We start from the raw sequence: 14,906 nt of genomic DNA, 5'->3' as shown, positions 1-14,906 counted from the left end.
CACATTTTGGGGAAGTTTGGGGGTTGCTTGGGGGAAGGAAATCTCCTCCCTCTTCATTCTACTGACAAAACCTGTACCATTTCCAGGAGGGGCTAATGAGATACAAATCTCAGTATCTTAAAAGTATTAACTCTCTACAGTGTGGTGTAGAGGTTAGAGTGTTGGACTGGGACTCGGGAGATCCAGGTTCTAGTTCCGACACAGTCATAAAACTCACTGGGTGACTTTGGGCCAGTCACTGACTCTCAGCCTAACCTACCTCACAGGGTTGTTGGGAGGATACAATGGAGGGGAGAAGGATTGTGTATGCTGCCTTGGTTTCCTTGCAAGAGGAAAAGAGGTGGGATAGAAACATTATATTAAATCAATCATTTTTTAAAAAATGTCATAATAACCAGAAAGATGGATGTTTCTGAGGAAAATTTTCATCGAGTCTGAAAGATGTGAAAGGCTTTCAGCTGCCCTTTCTAAATGGTGCCTTTGGGGATTGTTACATACTTCTTCTGCAGTATGTCAACCTGCTTATTTTAGCGTCCACAGGAAGCTTGGATTATTCTAGGTAGAAATATGAAAATCCTCCCCCCTTGAGAAACATCACTAAATCTTCTTCACAATTCTACAGATGTTTCCTCTGAATGAAACTCTCTAAATTTTACCTCAAATTTCACATCAGCTGAAATCAGGGTGGTTCAAAATCTGCTTTGGAAATTTCACTCTTTGTACTAAAATTGTTACATGTCATTATATCCAGACTTTATATCCTCCTGACTTTCTATCAATTCTTTTGATATCCAAGGCTGCAAACAACAGACAACTTAAATCTATCAGGTAAAATTAAGATCCGTCAGAAATATCCTAATAAATGCTAATATGAACAGGAAGAAATAGCCCAGAAATAAATATAGCATAACAGAGAGACAGAGAGAGAGAGAGAGAGAGACTCCTCACCCCCCACACAACACAATAACTAGAACATAATAGCCCCCAAAAACTCCCTAAAAAGCCAAGGAAGACCAAATGTTGACAATGGGCTGAAAGAAACATAGTGCTATGTCAGGGTTCCCCAAACATTATGGTTCAGTGGGCACATTTGGACTTTTTAGCATGTCGTGGGCATCTTACAAAATGGGCCCGGGGGGGGGGAGTGCCCATTCATAAAATGGCTGCTATGGTGAGCATGGCTGGTCACGAAACATTCATTTGCCAGAACTGAAACTTTTGATAGTACAGGAAAAGTAGCTGAGCTCAAAAAATAAAAAATGAAAACCACTCTTTTGAACCCAAATAGCATTTTAGCTAGACAGGCTGTAGGTTTATGTCTTTGTTCACTATTAAATGAAGTTAAAATATGTTGTTTTTTTGCACTATTTTCTATATATTCATTTGGGAGGTTCACAATATCCCCCCTCCCCAGGCACTGAAGTGCCACAGAAGGGTATTGTATTGTGGGTCTGTGTGGGCTAGGTTCATCCCCTACCATGGCCTCGACTGCTGACATTGACGTTTGTGGTAAAAGACTTCCCTGCCATCCACACATTCAGCCAGCATGAGAAAGGGATCTCCGCACATACTCGGGGGGGGGGGGGGCTGACTGGACCACATCCCTCCTTTCATGGAGGACTTCTCATGCGTATCTTAGGATATGTGTAGAGCCCTTTCCCACAACAGCCAGGCCTTTCCCACATAGAGACAGCAGAGAAGCATTGCCACCATTGGCATGACAGGCAAGCTGTGTGGCGACACCAGGCAACTGAGGCAGGGATGAGGCTAGCTCGCAATACCCCACAACTCCATTCCTGCATTCTTTCATTGCATGAGAGAGAGGGTCATGTGAACCTCCCTCTCATCGCGTGTGTGTATGTGTGTGTGTATACACACCATTTTCCCTCAACGTAACACAACATAAAAATCAACAATTAAAACATTAAAACAGTCAAAACCTCTTTTCTTGTCCGACTGTCTGGCTTATTATGAGGTTTGTTTTATATTAATTCTAAGTACTTTCATTTAGCTTTCATATTTTTGTTGATTTATATTAAATGCTGTTTTTTTCATTTAAACCATTGTTCCCTTAACTTCTTTGATTGCTGTATTTGGCTTTTTTTGGTTATGATAATCTCTTTAAACATTTTCCCTCCCTCAGAATTCCTACACTAGCACAAAACTGACTGAAGTATTTAGAATGATTTTGAATCACAGCCTTCGGCTTTATTTCTATGAAACTACTTTATCCTATGCTTATTTCCTCACAGGAAAGATGTCTTCGCTCTGGCAAATTCACTTTGAAAGTCAATAAAATGCTGCAACCCGATTAGCTGCTTCTCAATTTTTATTTTACTTTTCTAATCAGAAAGAAGCAATAGGCCATTTTAGTCATTCACAATGCTATGAAGGGCACAATCCTATGGATGTTTAGACAGAAAAACGTCCTACAACTCCCAGCATGCCCCAGCCAGCATTACACCCTAAAGAACAACATTTAGTGTGAGGTCAAGCAGGAGGCTTTCTTTATGCCCCCTAGCCCTGGACTGTGAAACACCCTCCCCTCCAGACCTTATTGTCTTTTTGGTGCCAAGCAATAAACTTTTTTTTTTCCCCAAACCGTTTTAGATACCATTTCAGTGTTATGCTGATTTTGTACTCCTATGGCCTTTTTTTATGCATTATGTTTTGTTTGCATTTATCGATAACTTGAGGGGGGGTAATTTTTTCTTTGAAACTGCTCTATGATTGAAGGGCAGTACTAGAATGCCTATTACAAAAAAATAAACATACAAAATCAGCAACTATTCTTATTCATAACAGAAGGGGAAATGCATAATTAAAGATACTTTGGTCAATTTGCCACTTGGTTTTGTTTTTTTTTAATGAAATCTGAAATGTTAAGCCCAGCAACATATATGGCAGTTAATCAAAATAACAACAGCAGTAGGATGCATTTTTCTTTCTTCCCATATACCTGCGGTGCTCTCTTCCTTTTCCTCATGTTGTACTCTGGGCAAAAAATAAATCAATTGCTAGGCACAAAACAAAAACCCTTCACTTAAAAATCAGTAGCTGGAACACACTTTGAAGCATTCGCCCCTTTGTAGGGAAGCTATCAAATTACAGGCAGTGTTGTACAAATGTAACATAGAAAATATATTTATGTTTCACACTACAATAATATGATCTGAGGAGAGAGACGAATGGGGCTGAATGCCAATCAGACACCAAAGAAATATTACATAACCCCAGAGCCTAAGTCAAGATCTTGATTTGCTCAACTTATTACTAAATCAATGGTGGACTATTTTGTTATAACAAAATCTATGTTTCAAAAAAGAATACCATGGGTCCAAAAAAACAACTACCATGTAGTTGTTTATCACAAGAGTAAGGTGGGTGGTAAACACTAGGGATGTATGAGAAATTTGTTTTAGTTTTTCTAGAATTTACCTAGTTTGTCCCATCCAGGACTGGACATGGACCTGAATGCAATCTGCAGTCAAAGTCTGTGCATTTCTAAGGCTGGGATGCAATTTGTGGAACAAAAAAATGCATTTGAAAAATGCAAACATTTGAAAAATGCTCAGAAACACACTTTAATCAATGGGAGAAAAATGTATAGTACATTTGAAAAATGCACGCAATGGATGCATACGTTTGGGAAAAAATGTGCACAACATTACACTTGAATTTTCATGTGAAAAGGAAAAAATAAACTGTCCAATCTGATACAGACACAAATCAGAACAAGCTTTGAGGTGGAATGAGGGGACGCTTGAAGAGCTTGAGATTTGTTGATTCACACATCCAACGCGAGCACCGAGAAACATGTACCTTGCTAAAACATGCTCCCGAAGTGCTCTTGAGGAATAATCACATGTGATCCAAAACATGAGGAGGGCTCTCCCCACCCTCCATAAATGCCCCCCAAGGCTGGAATTTAAATATAATTTACTGTATGGCACAGTAGAGTCTGCTCTTCAAGGTCCAAAAATCCAAAGACCAATTGGACACATGGAACTAGTCAAATGATGGTTTGAATTCTAGCATTTGGTTAGCTTATCTGATCATCCTTAGCAGCTATTTCCCAGGTTTTCAAGGCCTTCAGAGAAGTCATCCTCCCTTAAAATGTGAGGGGTTTGGGGCCAGGTTTCATGGTTTGTAGTCATGGAAAAGGCCTTGGGGACCTGAGGTTCCCACTCCTGCTATAGTTCAAACCTGCCCCTCCTCAGTGAGGGAAGGGAAACTAGGGATGGACTGGTGCCCCCTTCCAGGTTCTCCAGGTGCCCACCAAGCCCCTGCCCCCACTCGCACACCCCTGGACCCTTGCCCGAGTCCCCCCCACACCACTTGCTAAGCCACCAACACTCACTCCAGGCCTGTCCAATGACCTCTGCAATCGCCATTTTGTGGGAAAAAATGGCAATCGCAAAAAAATGTGTATATTTGATCTTATGCCAAATGGGGCCATGAATGGCCAATATATGTAAGATTACAGGTGTAAATGGGCCATTTATGCCTGTAATCTTACATATAATGGCCATTCACAGCCCCTGTGTAAGATCAAATGTGCACATTTTGCTTATCACCATTTTTTAAATTGTTTTGCAAAATGGTGATTGCAGAGCTCGCTGGATGGGCCCAGGGTGAGTGTGGGCAGCTCAGCAAGCACAGGGGAAGCTCAAGTAGGGCAGGTGATTTGGCAGGTGCAGCAGAAGTGGGGGGGGGCCTGCCGGATTCCCGGACCAGATAAGGCACCCGTGCCATCCCTGTGGGAAACTGTCTCCCTTGGCCTGGCAGTTGGGCTGCAAAGGCATGGGACTCCCTTTTTGTTTTATTTTTTTAAGAAAAATTTAGCAACCCCATCTTTAACTGCCTCATTCCCCTCCTAGATCCATTATTGTCTATGGAGGCACAAGAGTGTTACACAGTGAGGAGTGCCTTTTTTCAACATTGGTTGGTACACCAGCTACATCCATTCCTGAGCAGGCATAGCCTGGCACAGCAGTCCATGCGCTAACATGCTCAAGATTGCACTATTGCTGTATGCTTTATGTGGGGCTGCCCAGAGACTGCAGTTAGTACAAAATGCTGTGGCTTGGCTGCTGAGTGAGGCAGCCTACAGGGAACATATTAGACCTACAGAAATGGAGTTGCACCGGCTGCCAATAAGCTACCAAGCCATGTTCAGGGTCCTTATGCTAATGTAGAAAGCCCTACATGGCTTAGGGCCCAGTTACCTAATAGAGTGTCTTCTCCCTTATGCACTGACCTGGAAATTAAGACTGAGTAGGGATGCCCTCAATGGTACCTCATTTGCCTGGAATTCGATATGCAGCAACCCAAGAGAAGGCATTCTTCATACAGGCACCTGGATTGTGGAACTCCCTTCCCCCTCATATCCAGGTGGTGCCAAATCTTACACACTCTCAGTACCAACTAAAGACTTAACCTCTTACCCAGACATTTGATTTATTTTTTTTCTCCCTTCTTTTGCTACATTGTGCAAACTAGGGATGTACAGATTGTGTAAAATCCAGTCCGAATGTGTTTTGCGGGTTGTCAGGAGCCTTTTGTTCCCTAATCCGCCCACAGATGGATGCGAATATATATTTTTTCATCATGTGGGAAAATGCAGAAATATTTACGTAAGGATTTACATAAGGATTTACGTAAATATTTACCTAATTAACCTCAGTATGTAATATTTAGCGTATTTCCCCCATTCTATTCAACGTTTCCTCAGCAGAAACGTACGGATTTTTCTACGGATTTATATGCGTAAATTTCGGGAAAGTAAAAAAATCATCCAAAAGTCCACGGACTCCACGTGGCCTGGGGGGGTCACTCCACAGCAGATTCCACAGGTTGGATTCTTAGAAATCCAAGCTCATTTTACTCCATCTCGAATTTCTCCTAGTGCAAACTCTTATTTATCTATTACTGTTCTCCCCTGTTTGGTTATGTTTCTTATGAATGCTGTATTTTTTTTGTTTGGGATTATTTTATAATGAAAAAAGGGTAAGAAATTTCTTAAATGAGAGAGAGAGAGAGGGAGCGAGGGAGGGAGGGAGGGAGAGCAGAGCCATTCCACCTGCCCTGCTGAAATAATTATTTTTTTTCCCTCTTCCCTCCCCATTCCTTTTTCCTTATGTGTTGTGTCTTTTTAGATTGCATGCCAGTGGGCAGGGACTGTCTTCTTTTATTGATTATCTGTAAGCTGCTCCAGGAACATTTTTGGCTGAGGAGCAGGATAAAAATACGTCAAATAAATAAATAAAGCCTGATTCTTGCACTGGGGAACCATTGTAGAATCCCTTCCTATCACTCTGTAATTAAGAGTAGCGACTAAGGAGAGAAAGTGATGGAAAGTCATTATTTGACAAATCTAGCTTTTCCTTCCTAACTCTGTCGCTGAAAGGCCCTCTTCTTTCTTTCCTGTGGAGATGAATGGCAGCATCCTTTTGGCCCATGTTGCATGGCCAAGATGACTACAGTCAAAGAGGGTATATGCAGTCAACAGTATGTATCCCTGGAGGATAAAGCTATGACTAGCTACTACAAGTCATGGCTACATTACCTGCAGTATCAGAGGCACTACTCCTGTGAAGTCCAGTTGCTGAACAACAGTGGGAGAGGGCCATTCTCCTCATGTACTTGTGGACTTTCCATAGGCATCAGATTGGCCACTGTGGGAAAAGAATGATGGACTAGGTAGGCCATTGGTCTGGTCTAGTATGGCCTTTCTTATATTCTTAACAGATTTAATATGACCTAATAACATAGTAGGGATGTTACGGGCATTTGGCTGGGGCTTGAAGCCTGGCAAGAATCATTAGCTAAGCCACCCAGGTGTCAGTCTGTGAATCCCCCCGCTTGCCCAGCTTGGCACATACTGAGCCAGGCAAGCACGCAGCCACCCGCTTCCTCACCAAGCCGCCATTTTGCAGGGAAATAGAGGCTCACCCTAATTCATAAATGTCCATTTGCGCAAATGGCAGCCATAAATTTGCACCACTTTACAGCTGCCATTTGCACCAATGGGCATCTACAAACAAGGACAAGCTGCTTTTTCCCACAAAATGCCAGCTTTGTGAGGAAGCAGGCAGCCACTCACCAGGTGCTCATGGACTTCCTGGCAGCTCACACAGTGCAACAAAGAGGAGCAGCCAGCTGGCAGGGGTCCAGCAAGCGGAGTGCGACCTAGACCGTGGTGAGTTCATCCATTCCTATTACATAGCTGCTTCTCCCCAGGGAATTCTGGGCATGTAGTTCCATAAGACGGGCTACCAAAATTATCAGCCCCTCACCAAACTACTATTCCCAGGATTCTTTGGGGGAAGCTACGATAGTTAAATTGGTCTAAATCTGGTATAAAACCGACATAGGTTTGTGGTGTGGATATAATCCCAGAGTTTTTAACTGCACTAATTGAAAGGATTATTCAAGTGCTTAGGGGCTCTTTGTATCTCACCCAAATCGTCTTTTTTGCCTGCTGTGCATTTTAATTACAATGCTAGTTAAATTAATATCTTTCCATAATCCTTTCAAAGTTTGTTTTGAGCTGGCAGCATGGCTGCACTCTTTTTTGTTGTAGCTGCCGGTACAGCCAGCGACAGCAGTGGCTAGGAAACATTTATTTCTCTGGGTACTATAATTTCTAAGGGATGCTGACAAATTGGAGGATGTTCAGAGAAGAGTAACTGGAGCGAGAGGGAGAGGCTGAAGAGGGTGAGTTATGAGGAAAGATTAAGCTAGCTAAATGTGTGTAGCTTGACCAGATAATGATTAAGGAGGGAGTAGCATAACAGCATATAAAGTCTGAAGGCTGTTGACACCATAGAAGTTGAGGGGAAAAAAATATTTGGCATAGGAGGAAGGATTATAACTAGGAAGAAAGGGAGAAAATAGAGAGATGACATTTGAGCACTAAAGGTACGCTGACAGTGAGAGGTGTTCATTCATAGCACTGATTCCCAAAGGAACTGTCTGAAACCATTTTTTGCATGGGCTATTTGAAAGTCACTTTGACAGACACTGCCTCTTCCTGTGACAGAGGATTATGAATTTATTGCCAAAACAGGAGCAGGCAACCTTTTTGGACCCATGGGCACACATAAAATTCTGGAAAAGTGTCTTGGGCACCACCACAAACTGCCGTGGGGGGAATGATCAGTCCAAAATGTTCGGAGTGCCCCCCTCTGGATTCCATTTTTTCTCCCTTCTGAATTCTGGCTGTTCTCACTTTATCTCTCTTTCCCCTCATTTTGGGGGGCGAGCCTGTTTTTTGTTAGCGGACTTTTGTACCCACTTAAGATCACCCAGCAAATTTCACAGATGGCCTCTAGCTAGGGCATCTCTGTTGTTGTTCAGTCATTCAGTCATGTCCAACTCTTCATAACCCCATGGACAATAGCACGCCAGGCCTTCCTGTCCTCCGCTCTCTCCCGGAGTGTGCTCAAGTCCATATTCATTGCATCAGTGATGCTATCTAGCCATCTCATCCTCTGCCGTCCCTGTCTCCTTTTGCCTTCAGTCTTTCCCAGCATCAGGGTCTTTTCCAGAGAGTTTTCTCTTCGCATTAACAGGGCATCTCTGTTGTTGTTGTTGTTCAGTCGTTCAGTCGTGTCCGACTCTTCGTGACCCCATGGACCATAGCACGCCAGGCCTTCCTGTCCTGCGCTCTCTCCCGGAGCGTGCTCAAGTTCATATTCATTGCATCAGTGATGCTATCTAGCCATCTCATCCTCTGCCGTCCCCTTCTCCTTTTGCCTTCAGTCTTTCCCAGCATCAGGGTCTTTTCCAGGGAGTTTTCTCTTCGCATTAGGTGGCCAAAATATTGGAGCTTCAGCTTCATTATCTGTCCTTCCAATGAGCACTCAGGGTTGACTTCCTTTAGGATGGACTGATTTGACCTCCTTGCAGTCCAGGGGACTCGTAAGAGTCTTCTCCAGCACCACAGTTCGAAAGCATCGATTCTTCGGCGCTCAGCCTTCCTTACAGTCCAGCTCTCACAGCCATACATTACTACTGGGAAAACCATAGCTTTGATTAGACGGACCTTTGTCGGCAAGGTGATGTCTCTGCTTCTTACTATGCTGTCTAGGTTGGCCATAGCTTTCCACCCAAGGAGCAAGCGTCTTTTAATTTCATGGCTACAGTCACCGTCTGCGGTGATCTTGGAGCCCAAGAAAGTAAAATCTGTCACTGCTTCCATTTCTTCCCCTTCTCTATGCCAGGAAGTGATGGGGCCAGATGCCATGATCTTCGTTTTTTTAATGTTGAGTTTCAAACCAGCTTTTGCACTCTCCTCTTTCACCCTCAACAAGAGGCTCTTGAGATCCTCTTCGCTTTCTGCCATTAGGGTGGTATCGTCTGCATATCGGAGGTTGTTGATAATTCTCCCAGCAATCTTAATTCCGACCTCTGATTCATCCAACCCGGCATTTCTCATGATGTACTCCGCATATAAGTTAAATAAGCAGGGTGACAATATGCAGCCTTGTCGTACTCCTTTCCCAATTTTGAACCAATCGGTTGTTCCATGTCTGGTTCTTACTGTTGCTTCTTGACCCTCGTACAGGTTTCTCAGGAGACAGGTAAGGTGGTCTGGTACTCCCATCACTTGAAGAATTTGCCACAGTTTGTTGTGATCCACACAATCAAAGGCTTTAGCGTAGTCAATGAAGCAGAAATAGACATTTTTCTGGAATTCTCTTGCTTTCTCCATGATGCAGCGAATGTTGGCGATTTGCTCTCTAGTTCCTCTGCCTCTTCTAAACCCAGCTTGTACTTCCGGTAGTTCTCGGTTCGCATACTGCTGAAGCCTAGCTTGTAGGATTTTGAGCATCACCTTGCTGGCATGTGAAATGAGCGCAATTGTGCGGTAGTTTGCACACTCTTTGGCGTTGCCCTTCTTTGGAATTGGAATGTAAACTGACCTTTTCCAGTCTTGTGGCCACTGTTGAGTGTTCCAGATTTGTTGGCATATTGAATGCAGCACTTTAACAGCATCATCTTTTAGGATTTTAAATAGCTCGGCTGGAATACTGTCATCTCCGCTAGCTTTGTTGTTACTAATGCTTCCTAAGGCCCACTTGACTTCACTCTCGAGGATGTCCGGCTCAAGTTCAGTGACCGCACTATCATGGCTATCAGGGACATTCAGATCTTTCCTGTATAGTTCTTCTTTGTATTCTTGCCACCTCTTCTTAATTTCATCTGCTTCTGTTAGGTCCCTGCCTTCTTTGTCCTTTATCATGCCCGTCTTTGCACAAAACGTTCCCTTGAGATCTCCAATTTTCTTGAAGAGATCTCTAGTCTTTCCCATTCTGTTGTTTTCCTCGATTTCTTTGCATTGTTCATTTAAGAAGGCCTTCTTGTCTCTCCTTGCCTCTCTACACCAGCCTAAAATCCTGCATTTAAAACAGGGCTTTCTGCTTCTGTTTGAAATGCAGGATCACAACAACTCCCTTTTTCACCCACTTCCTTTTTCCCCTCCCCTTTCCTCCTCCTTCTCCTCATATCACCCAAAACCAGTTTGAATAAGGCTCATGGAATGAAGATGCAGTGCAATTAGTCGAGTTAAGGGTCATGACTCTTATGAATCAATAACAAGGATCTGCAGCAAACTTGAGATAAGTGCTGGAATCCCCTAGCTCCAGGAGACTTGTGTTAAATGTCCCCTGGTCTGGGGCTGGGCAAAACCACCCTGGCACCAGATCAGCCATGAGCCAATCTGGGTTTTCATCCCTTGCCTACCATGATGGTAAGCTGCGGTGACCCTGGCCACTCTGGCTCATCCCTGCTGGTCAATATTCAATGAACCGCAAGCTTAGAGGGCCCAAGAGCTGCTCACCTGACCTCCCCCATCCTCTTGAGCCAACTAGCAATAGGATGGTTCAGTGACCAGTCCCTCGGAGTGCTCACCAGAGTAGCCTATTTCCTTTGCTGGGTACCCACACTACTGCCAGTAGAAGCCACTCAGTTAATCAAAACAAATCCACCCCAGCCAGCTAATAGTACAGAGTGAGCAAAAAGAGAATGAGGAATGCATTCTGAGCCAATCAGCATGCACCAAAACAATGCTACATACACACACACACACACACACACAGCCAACTTGCTAACCCCGCACTGCTGCCCCTGCAAAGATAGGGCAGGGAAGCCACACCAAGAGGAAAGAGGGCTGCTTCTCTGGGAAAAGGCTGCTCGCTTACTGGCTGAGGATTTTCCTGAAGATGCTGTGTGTCTCCCTTCCTCCAAAGGGGTGGGGAGGGGACAAACACAACCCTGCAAACGCAGTGGAGAGCCAATATTCTGCACATCCTACCTCAGAGCCCTAGAAAACGTTCAAGCAGATTGTTACTAGTCAAGCTCTGTTCTCAATGCCATTTGCCCCTGGTTAGCAGTGGTACCTACCTCTAAGATGTACAACCCTTAGCACTAATGGACAACTTGGTAATAGGTACTTTTCAGTATTTATTTTCTATATTTACACACTGCTGTTTCCATTTAAGCATTCAGATTGGCTTACAAAACTTGGAAGGGGGGTGGAAACATAGTAAAATGTATACTATGTGGAATGCCCTCCCCTTGGAGGCCCGATTGGCACAGACGTTGGTTTCATTTAGGCTCCAAGTAAAAACATGGCTTTTCACCAAAGCCTTTGAGGGCTAATTGAATTCCCTAAAGTTGCACACTGTTTTAACTGTTTTATTGTTTTAGATTTTCTAATTGGTATTGGCTTGTTTAATGCTTTAATATGCTTTTAGCTGCTTATATTATTTATTGTTTTATACTATTTAAATTGATTTTATCTGTATGCTGCCCTGAGATCTTAATGATGCAGGGCAGGATACAAATATTTGAAATTAATTAATTAATTAATTGACCATTTAAGTTGATCCATCTAGCCCAATATTGACTAAACTGACTGGCAGCAGCTCTCCAGAGATTTAAGAAAGGACTCTTTCTCAGCTCTACTTGGCGATGCCAGGGATTGAATCTGGGACCTTTGGCATGCAAAGCATGTGTTCTACCACTGAGCTAAGGCCCTTCTGCAAACTCTGGCAGCTGTCCTGGTGATGCAATGCATTAGACACTGACTCCCAGAGCTCCCAATTTGGATCCCATGGATCCCAGTCTCTCACAGCTTTTCAGATATGGTTGTATGATGGGTTCATGGATGGGCACCACTTTCCTCCAGCTCTCATCTGCAATTCAAATATCCTTCAGAGGTTGCTGAAATTTTCCTCATCATTTCTAAATTATCTAGCCATTAGTGTTGGTTCCAAAACCATTCCCCCAAACATACATCTTTTTGTTACAGATTAAGGTTCTGTTTGGGGTCACTAAGTTTCTGCATTGGCTGAGCACGGAAGCAAAGACACAACCACTCACCCATCTCCCATGCTGAATTTCCAGTGCAGCTTCATGAAATGTTGTTTGAGAGGGGAGGGGGAATCAAGAGCCATGAAAGCACTTTTCCTGGTCTTATGACTGGTACATCCCTGACAAAATTCCCAATTGCATATTCATTCACTGCAGGTCACCATCCCAGGTTCGTAAACAGAGTGCAGTTATAATGCGAATAATGTCTTTGCTCTCTCAAGTATTTTATTCTTCCATCATTTTCTTCATGAACATATGCAAAGCAGAACACGTGTGACACTCTGCAGCAGCTCAGAGTCAAAGGCAAAAGGCCGCTGAGTATGTGAAACCTTTCAAAGCAGCAATCTGCTCTTTTCAAAGAAATGCATTATTGCTCACATGGAGAATGTCTTTTTTATTTATATAAAAGAGAAAAAGATACTTCACAATAGCCTCTCCACAGCATTTGCAATGATGTGTTCTACACACCTCAACAGTTAGAGACACAATAGAAAGCACTGGTTGGTTCAGGGTACCAGTGTGAATCAGCCTACTTACCCAAAGATAGAATGGCAGCAAGCTTTACACCTAATCTTTGTCCCAGGTAAGTGAATGTATTTATGTAAAGCATCTTTATAAACACATATACCTGAGGCCTGCCTGGCACCAACATTGTTATCTTTTCGGCGCAGGGTAAGACCTTCTCTTCTCCCAGGTATTTAGCAGCATATGATAAGTTTTAATCAATCCCGGATTGTCTTATGGTTATGGTTGTTTGCTTGAGATTGCTCATTTGAAGTTGTTTAAATACATATTATCTTGCGTATATTATCTGTTCGTGTGTTTTTTATGTAAATGGCTTTTAATGTCTGTATACTGTATTTTTTAATGGTTTTAATCTTTGTAAACCACTCAAAGAGCTTTGGCTAGCCTATTGGGCAGTATAGAAATCATCATCATCATCAAGAACCAAAAGGGCTCTTAGAACTGCTTACAAATATCAGTAGTAAGGCAATCCTTTCCCTCAGGCATACAGTTGAAAAGACATGACACACAGAGAAAAAAGGATGGGGAAGTAGGATGAATGCAACCCCAGTCACCAGTTTTGAAAGTTTCCGTTCTTATCAAAACCAGGTGAGATGGAAACAGTTCAGGCAGCCTGGTGGAACAGTTGCCAGCTAGGTGACAGCTGGGGAGACCAAAAGGCAGCTGATCTGGAGCAGATTTTGAGGGCACATAGGGAGTCTGCCGGTGGAAGGGTGTATTACTTCCTCAACATTCCACTGATGGAAGCTATTCCATCAGTGGGAGGGGTTAAGTAGATACCACCAGGGTGAGCACCAAACTCTAGTGGGCCATCTGCATAGCGCTGCTGGTCAGTCCCCACTGTGCCCCCCTCTGTGCCCCCCCACTGAAGTCCCTTGGCCTACTTGCTCAAGCAACCCACCCACACTCCTGTCTGCCCATCTGCAGCCTCATCCCCCTGCCAAAGCACTTCCCCTGCCTGCCTACCCAAGCCCCTCGCCCACACTCCACTCCAGGGGTTTTTTTGGGGGGTACCTGGTATTGCCCCTTCATGGATCACTGCCTTGTTGTGGCGAAGGGGCTTGCGTAACTCAGTGAAGCCATAAGCTATGCCGTGCAGGGCCACCCAAGACGGACAGGTCATGGCAGAGAGTTCTGACAAAATGTGGTCCACTGGAGAAGGAAATGGCAACCCACTCCAGTATTCTTGCCAAGAAAACCCCATGGAACGTATCACAAGGCTAAAAGAGATGACGCCGGAAGATGAGCCCCTCAGGTCGGAAGGTGTCCAATATGCTACTGGGGAAGAGCAGAGGGTATTTCCAAGTAGCGCCAGAAAGAGTGAAGCAGCTGGGCCAAACCCGAAAGGACACTCAGCTGTGGATGTGTCTGGTGGTGAAAAGAAAATCCGATGCTGTAAAGAACAATATTGTTTAGGAACCTGGAATGTCAGATCAATGAATCAAGGTAAGCTGGAGGTGGTCAAACATGAGATGGCAAGATTGAACATCGACATCTTGGGAATCAGCGAACTAAAATGGACAGGCATGGGCGAATTTAATTCAGGTGACCATCATATCTACTATTGTGGGCAAGAATCCCTTAGAAGAAATGGAGTAGCACTCATAGTCAACAAAAGGGTGGGAAAAGCAGTACTGGGGTACAATCTTAAAAATGATAGAATGATCTCAGTACGAATCCAAGGCAAACCATTCAACATCACAGTAATTCAAGTCTATGCCCCAACCACTGAAGCCGAAGAAGCTGAGGTTGATCGGTTCTATGAAGACCTACAACACCTTCTAGAACTAACACCAAAAAAAGATGTCCTCTTCATCATAGGGGATTGGAATGCTAAAGTAGGAAGTCAAGAAATCACCGGGATAACAGGCAGGCATGGCCTTGGTGTACAAAATGAAGCAGGACAAAAGCTAATAGAGTTTTGCCAAGAGAACATGCTGATCATAGCAAACACTCTTTTCCAACAGCACAAGAGGCGACTCTACACATGGACGTCACCA

The sequence above is a fragment of the Heloderma suspectum genome, chromosome 3 (genome assembly GCF_057233095.1).
Source record: "Heloderma suspectum isolate Gila_16-S chromosome 3, 16-S_ref, whole genome shotgun sequence".
Lineage (NCBI taxonomy): Eukaryota > Metazoa > Chordata > Lepidosauria > Squamata > Helodermatidae > Heloderma > Heloderma suspectum.
This window is presented reverse-complemented; position numbering follows the sequence as displayed.